Below are 7500 nucleotides of genomic sequence, written 5' to 3'. Positions count from 1 at the left end.
AAACCGTTCATCTCACGAACAGCCGAAAAAGTTGTCGCTCAGATCCATATCGCAGTGGAGCGGTATCCGCGGGCGGTCGTAATTGAACGACGCACGACGCCGCGAACACTCACGCGAGTCCATACAAACGATTCCGATCGTTTTGCAACAACTAGAACGTACACTGTCCGTGAAATTCACAGAATTTTCGCGTGTCCGCGACAAACGCCGACGAGACACCCATCGTTCGCTCGTACGTAGCATCCTTCTCTTAACCCGACTCAGAGACGTTCTTTGCGCCCTTCGGTAAAAAAACGTTCGATCCGAAGAGGTGAACGACGGCGGGGATTTGACAGAGCTACGCAAGCAGTGTATGGTACGTAAACGACCCTCAGCCAGGCGTGGTCCAGGAATTGTATCCGTGGACCGCAATGTGCGTTCGAAATGTCGATGTTCATGTGTCCTGCAGTTCACACGTTGACGCGCAATTAGCTGCGTTCTTCATCGACCCACGAGCCAAGTGATCCACCGTTCAGGGTAATCGTATAAATTTTATATTTCACATATATAATTTTATTCTCATTTGTTCGACCTAATATCTCTCTTCTTTCAAAGAGAAGATAAAAGTTGATACCTGAATCTCCGACCAGCGCGCGAAGGAGATTCAGGCGTCGCCTTGGAGACGACACCGAAGCCTTTCGAGACGAAAAACGTTCAAGTAATATGTATATATTTCTCGACGTTCCGGGCGTATAGTGCATTCAAAAACCCGCGAAAGACGCAGAAGACTCGCACGCGTGGAAACGACGGGGATATATTTTGTATCCTACCCGATACTGAATCCATCGCGTGCAGTCGACCCTCGCGTTCTTCCGATCAGACGCATCTATTGTTGCGCGCATGTTTTCGCGTCGCATCGCGCGAAACGTTGCACGAATCGTACCGATCGATCGATTGAAAGCAAATAATGAAAAAAGACTTCACAGCTGGCTCTTTGCCGGTCATTCGTCCCATGTTATCTCTTGCCGCGAAATTGGCGCGCAAGAGTTGGGTGTCAGACGCGCGGCTTTAAAACGAGCTTCACGGCCGGTCCCTTCGTTACCGCTTTCGTTCTTTCTCTCGGAACGACCATGAACGAACACGACGAGCGACGCTACGGCATACACACGTCCACGGATTCGATTAAAAAAACAGACTTCACAGCTGGCTCTTTGCCGGTCATTCGTCCCATATTATCTCTTGCCGCGAAATTGGCGCGCAAGAGTTGGGTGTCAGACGCACGGCTTTAAAACGAGCTTCACGGCCGGTCCTCTCAATTCCGTGTACGGTACACGCAAGATGCGGGTTCCACTTCCAGACTACCCGGTCCCTTCTCTCTACGAGAATCGATAGTAGAAGAACGGCTCGAAAACGCGTCTCAGAGACTAGGGGAAAAGAAGCGGTATGCGAGCGAAACGAAAACGCATTATGGAAACGTCGCGAAACAATGTTCGACGGTTGCTCGGTTCCAATCGTGCGGCCGTTTCAATTTCTCGTGCGCTTCACCGTCCCTCCGTAACTCTGGCCGATCGCGTATACCGAAGAGCCGACACGCGCAAAAACCACAGGCATTGTATACTGTGTATATATATATATATGTTACAGTCACAGCCTTCGCGCGTTTTACTCTCCGACGCGGGGTTTCCACGACGAAAGAGAGACAGTTTCGTGGCGGGTGACTCGGCCGAATCGCTACGACGGGTATTTCTATTATAGAACGAATCATCGCCACCCTTTACCAGTGCCCGACGAAGGAATCACAAGGTCATCTGGAGTTTACAATGCCAGCGACGGTAATTCCAACGAAGACCCGATAAGTCAACTCATCGTTCTATTTCTCCCCGTACAGAAAAGCGAATCGACGCTAATGCACCTCGCGCAAGCACGAACGTTCTCTTCGCGTGGATCGTCCCATCGTCCAAAGATGTAAAGACGCATTGGAGATCGTGGTCTCTGGCGGGCTCATTGCACGCCCCACTGCATATCTTTCCTCGAATCGAGAATGATTCGTCCACTAAGGCTGCGAAACTACGCGTCGAGGAAACTAGGGGAAAGAAGCGGGATGCGAGCGAAACGACAATACATTATGGAAACGTCGCGAAACAATGTTCGGCGGTTGCTCGTTTCCTCCTGCGGACGTTTCATTGCTCGGGCGCTTCACGTCCCTCCGTAACCTTCGCGCGATCGCGTGCCCCGGAGAGCCGGCAACCGGTGAACCACAGGCGTATAAACTATAGTCTTCTATAGCAAGCCTTCGGCGGTTACTCTCCGACGCGGGGATTCCACGACGAGAGAGAATTTCGTGGCGGGTGACATCGGTCGAAACGCTACGACGGGTATTTCTATTATAGAACGAATCATCGCCACCCTTTACCAGTGCCCGACGAAGGAATCACAAGGTCATCTGGAGTTTACAATGCCAGCGACGGTAATTCCAACGAAGACCCGATAAGTCAACTCATCGTTCTATTTCTCCCCGTACAGACAAGCGAATCAACGCTATCGCACCTCACGCATGCACGAACGTTCTCTTCGCGTGAATCGTCCCATCGTCGAAAGATATAGCCGCTTGGAGATCGTGGCCCATCAAGTTCTTCCGTAACTCCTGCGCGATCGCGTACCCCGGAGAGCAGGCAACCGGTGAACCACAGGCGTATAAACTATAGTCTTCTATAGCAAGCCTTCGCGTTTACTCTACGACGCGGGGATTCCACGACGAGAGAGATTTTCGTGGCGGGTGACACGGCCGAATCGCTACGACGGGTATTTCTATTATAGAACGAATCATCGCCACCCTTTACCAGTGCCCGACGAAGGAATCACAAGGTCATCTGGAGTTTACAATGCCAGCGACGGTAATTCCAACGAAGACCCGATAAGTCAACTCATCGTTCTATTTCTCCCCGTACAGAAAAGCGAATCGGCGCTATCGCACCTCACGCAAGCAGGAATGATCTCTTCGCGTGGATCGTCCCATCGTCGAAAGATGTAAGACGTACAGAAATCGTGGTCCATCACGATTATTCGTAACTCTCCGAGTCGCGTATCTGAGAGTAGGGCAAACGGAGAACCACAGGCATAAATAATACTATATATTTCTTATATAGTTAGCCTTCGCGTTTTACTCTCCGACATGGGGATTCCACGACGAGAGAGAGTTTCGTGGCGGGTGACTCGGCCGAATCGCTACGACGGGTATTTCTATTATAGAACGAATCATCGCCACCCTTTACCAGTGCCCGACGAAGGAATCACAAGGTCATCTGGAGTTTACAATGCCAGCGACGGTAATTCCAACGAAGACCCGATAAGTCAACTCATCGTTCTATTTCTCCCCGTACAGAAAAGCGAATCGACGCTATCGCACCTCGCGCGAGCACGTAACTACTCTTCGCGTGGATCGTCCCATCGTCGAAAGATGTAAGACGCACGGAAATCGTGGCCCATCAACGTTTTTTTGTAACTCTGCCGATCGCGTATCACAGAGCCGAGACGCACATACCACAGGCGTATAATACCGTTTTCTTTCGTATGGTAAGCCTTCGCGTTTACTCTTCGGCGCGGGGTTTCCACGTCGAGAGAGACTTTCGTGGCGGGTGACATCGGTCGAAACGCTACGACGGGTATTACTATTATAGAACGAATCATCGCCACCCTTTACCAGTGCCCGACGAAGGAATCACAAGGTCATCTGGAGTTTACAATGCCAGCGACGGTAATTCCAACGAAGACCCGATAAGTCAACTCAACGTTCTATTTCTCCCCGTACAGAAAAGCGAATCGACGCTGTTGCACCTCACGCAAGCACGAACGTTCTCTTCGCGTGGATCGTCCCATCGTCGAAAGATGTAAGACGCACGGAAATCGTGGCACATCACGTGTTTTCGGAACTCTGTCGACCGCGTATCTCAGAGACGACGCGCGCGAACCACTGGCATATACTATTATATATCGCGTTTTACCCTCCGACGCGGGGATTCCACGACGAGAGAGAGTTTCGTGAGCGGGTTGACTCGGAAGAAACGCTACGACGGGTATTTCTATTATAGAACGCATCATCGCCACCCTTTACCAGTGCCCGACGAAGGAATCACAAGGTCATCTGGAGTTTACAATGCCAGCGACGGTAATTCCAACGAAGACCCGATAAGTCAACTCAACGTTCTATTTCTCCCCGTACAGAAAAGCGAATCGACGCAATCGCACCATACGCGTGCACGTAAACAACTCTTCGCGTGGATCGTCCCATCGTCGAGAGACGTAAGTTTTCATAGTATGAATTCGCGTTTTACTCTCCGACGCGGGGATTCCACGACGAGAGAGAGTTTCGTGAGCGGGTTGACTCGGAAGAAACGCTACGACGGGTATTTCTATTATAGAACGCATCATCGCCACCCTTTACCAGTGCCCGACGAAGGAATCACAAGGTCATCTGGAGTTTACAATGCCAGCGACGGTAATTCCAACGAAGACCCGATAAGTCAACTCAACGTTCTATTGCTCCCCGTACAGAAAAGCGAATCGACGCAATCGCACCATACGCGTGCACGTAACAACTCTTCGCGTGGATCGTCCCATCGTCGAGAGACGTAAGTTTCCATACTATGAATTCGCGTTTTACTCTCCGACGCGGGGATTCCACGACGAGAGAGAGTTTCGTGAGCGGGTTGACTCGGAAGAAACGCTACGACGGGTATTTCTATTATAGAACGCATCATCGCCACCCTTTACCAGTGCCCGACGAAGGAATCACAAGGTCATCTGGAGTTTACAATGCCAGCGACGGTAATTCCAACGAAGACCCGATAAGTCAACTCAACGTTCTATTACTCCCCGTACAGAAAAGCGAATCGACGCAATCGCACCATACGCGTGCACGTAACAACTCTTCGCGTGGGTCGTCCCATCGTCGAGAGACGTAAGTTTCATAGTAAGCCTTCGGCGTTTTACTCTCCGACGCGGGGATTCCACGACGAGAGAGAGAGTTTCGTGAGCGGGTTGACTCGGAAGAAACGCTACGACGGGTATTTCTATTATAGAACGCATCATCGCCACCCTTTACCAGTGCCCGACGAAGGAATCACAAGGTCATCTGGAGTTTACAATGCCAGCGACGGTAATTCCAACGAAGACCCGATAAGTCAACTCAACGTTCTATTTCTCCCCGTACAGAAAAGCGAATCGACGCAATCGCACCATACGCGTGCACGTAAACAACTCTTCGCGTGGATCGTCCCATCGTCGAGAGACGTAAGTTTTCATAGTATGAATTCGCGTTTTACTCTCCGACGCGGGGATTCCACGACGAGAGAGAGTTTCGTGAGCGGGTTGACTCGGAAGAAACGCTACGACGGGTATTTCTATTATAGAACGCATCATCGCCACCCTTTACCAGTGCCCGACGAAGGAATCACAAGGTCATCTGGAGTTTACAATGCCAGCGACGGTAATTCCAACGAAGACCCGATAAGTCAACTCAACGTTCTATTTCTCCCCGTACAGAAAAGCGAATCGACGCAATCGCACCATACGCGTGCACGTAAACAACTCTTCGCGTGGATCGTCCCATCGTCGAGAGACGTAAGTTTTCATAGTATGAATTCGCGTTTTACTCTCCGACGCGGGGATTCCACGACGAGAGAGAGTTTCGTGAGCGGGTTGACTCGGAAGAAACGCTACGACGGGTATTTCTATTATAGAACGCATCATCGCCACCCTTTACCAGTGCCCGACGAAGGAATCACAAGGTCATCTGGAGTTTACAATGCCAGCGACGGTAATTCCAACGAAGACCCGATAAGTCAACTCAACGTTCTATTACTCCCCGTACAGAAAAGCGAATCGACGCAATCGCACCATACGCGTGCACGTAACTACTCTTCGCGTGGATCGTCCCATCGTCGAGAGACGTAAGTTTCCATACTATGAATTCGCGTTTTACTCTCCGACGCGGGGATTCCACGACGAGAGAGTGTTTCGTGAGCGGGTTGACTCGGAAGAAACGCTACGACGGGTATTTCTATTATAGAACGCATCATCGCCACCCTTTACCAGTGCCCGACGAAGGAATCACAAGGTCATCTGGAGTTTACAATGCCAGCGACGGTAATTCCAACGAAGACCCGATAAGTCAACTCAACGTTCTATTGCTCCCCGTACAGAAAAGCGAATCGACGCAATCGCACCATACGCGTGCACGTAACAACTCTTCGCGTGGATCGTCCCATCGTCGAGAGACGTAAGTTTCATAAGTAAGCCTTCGGCGTTTTACTCTCCGACGCGGGGATTCCACGACGAGAGAGTGTTTCGTGGCGGGTGACTAGGCCGAAACGCTACGACGGGTATTTCTATTATAGAACGAATCATCGCCACCCTTTACCAGTGCCCGACGAAGGAATCACAAGGTCATCTGGAGTTTACAATGCCAGCGACGGTAATTCCAACGAAGACCCGATAAGTCAGCTCATCGTTCTATTTCTCCCCGTACAGAAAAGCGAATCGACGCTATCGCACCTCGCGCGAGCACGTAACAACTCTTCGCGTGGATCGTCCCATCGTCGAGAGACGTAAGACGCACGGAAATCGTGGTTCATCGCGTCTTTTCCTACTCTCTTGAATCGCAATTTCGTATAGAGCCTACACACGCGAACCACCGGCATATACTATTTCTTCTCTCATAGTAAGCCTTCGCGCGTTTTACTCTCCGACGCGGGGATTCCACGACGAGAGAGTGTTTCGTGGCGGGTGTCTCGGCCGAATCGCTACGACGGGTATTTCTATTATAGAACGAATCATCGCCACCCTTTACCAGTGCCCGACGAAGGAATCACAAGGTCATCTGGAGTTTACAATGCCAGCGACGGTAATTCCAACGAAGACCCGATAAGTCAACTCATCGTTCTATTTCTCCCCGTACAGAAAAGCGAATCGACGCTATCGCACCTCGCGCGAGCACGAAACAACTCTTCGCGTGGATCGTCCCATCGTCGAAAGATGTAAGACGCACGGAAATCGTGGTTCGGCGGGCTCTATGCGCCTTGTTCAAAGTAAAAAAAAAAAAAATTTCGACGGACGGGAGAAGTGTATTTCTCCGCGCGTAAGCCGTTCGAAATTTCCGACGGACGGGAGATGAACTCTCCGCGCGTAAGCCGTCTAGTCATACAGCAGAGCAGGTATCGAGATACCTCTCTGTGCATGATCGTTCAAGTATTTTTCACGAGGAAGCGTTGTTGCACGTTTATCGCTCCTTCCTCCTCTGTATATATAATATTATTTCTCTTGTGTATCGAGTGTGTGCAGAAATTGAACTCGTACACTTATATATATATATGTATGTATCTTTCGCTCCTTTTTATATTATCTTTCGCTCCACTCTTTATATTTCTCATGTTTCCTTCTTTCGGTCAGTTCTTGTAGTGTATTTTGCTCGTTAATGATCCTTCCGCAGGTTCACCTACGGAAACCTTGTTACGACTTTTACTT

At 50.2% G+C, this 7500-nt stretch overlaps 2 non-coding genes across 2 annotated transcripts in view; both read right to left on the bottom strand.

Moving 5' to 3' along the window:
• Positions 1-364: 364 nt before the first annotated feature.
• Positions 365-519, bottom strand: LOC143175746 (5.8S ribosomal RNA). The gene has a single exon (XR_013000428.1). It is a non-coding gene; the product is annotated as a 5.8S ribosomal RNA (ribosomal RNA).
• Positions 520-7448: 6929 nt separating this feature from the next.
• The window catches only part of LOC143175754 (small subunit ribosomal RNA), a 1921-nt gene continuing 1869 nt past the window's right edge, over positions 7449-7500 (bottom strand). The window contains exon 1 of the ribosomal RNA XR_013000435.1: positions 7449-7500. This exon is cut by the window's right edge and continues 1869 nt beyond it. This is a non-coding gene — a ribosomal RNA (small subunit ribosomal RNA).

This window comes from Nomia melanderi, unplaced genomic scaffold (genome assembly GCF_051020985.1).
Source record: "Nomia melanderi isolate GNS246 unplaced genomic scaffold, iyNomMela1 scaffold0182, whole genome shotgun sequence".
Lineage (NCBI taxonomy): Eukaryota > Metazoa > Arthropoda > Insecta > Hymenoptera > Halictidae > Nomia > Nomia melanderi.
The sequence above is the reverse complement of the archived record's forward strand: the minus strand, read 5'-3'. Positions and strand labels throughout refer to the sequence as shown.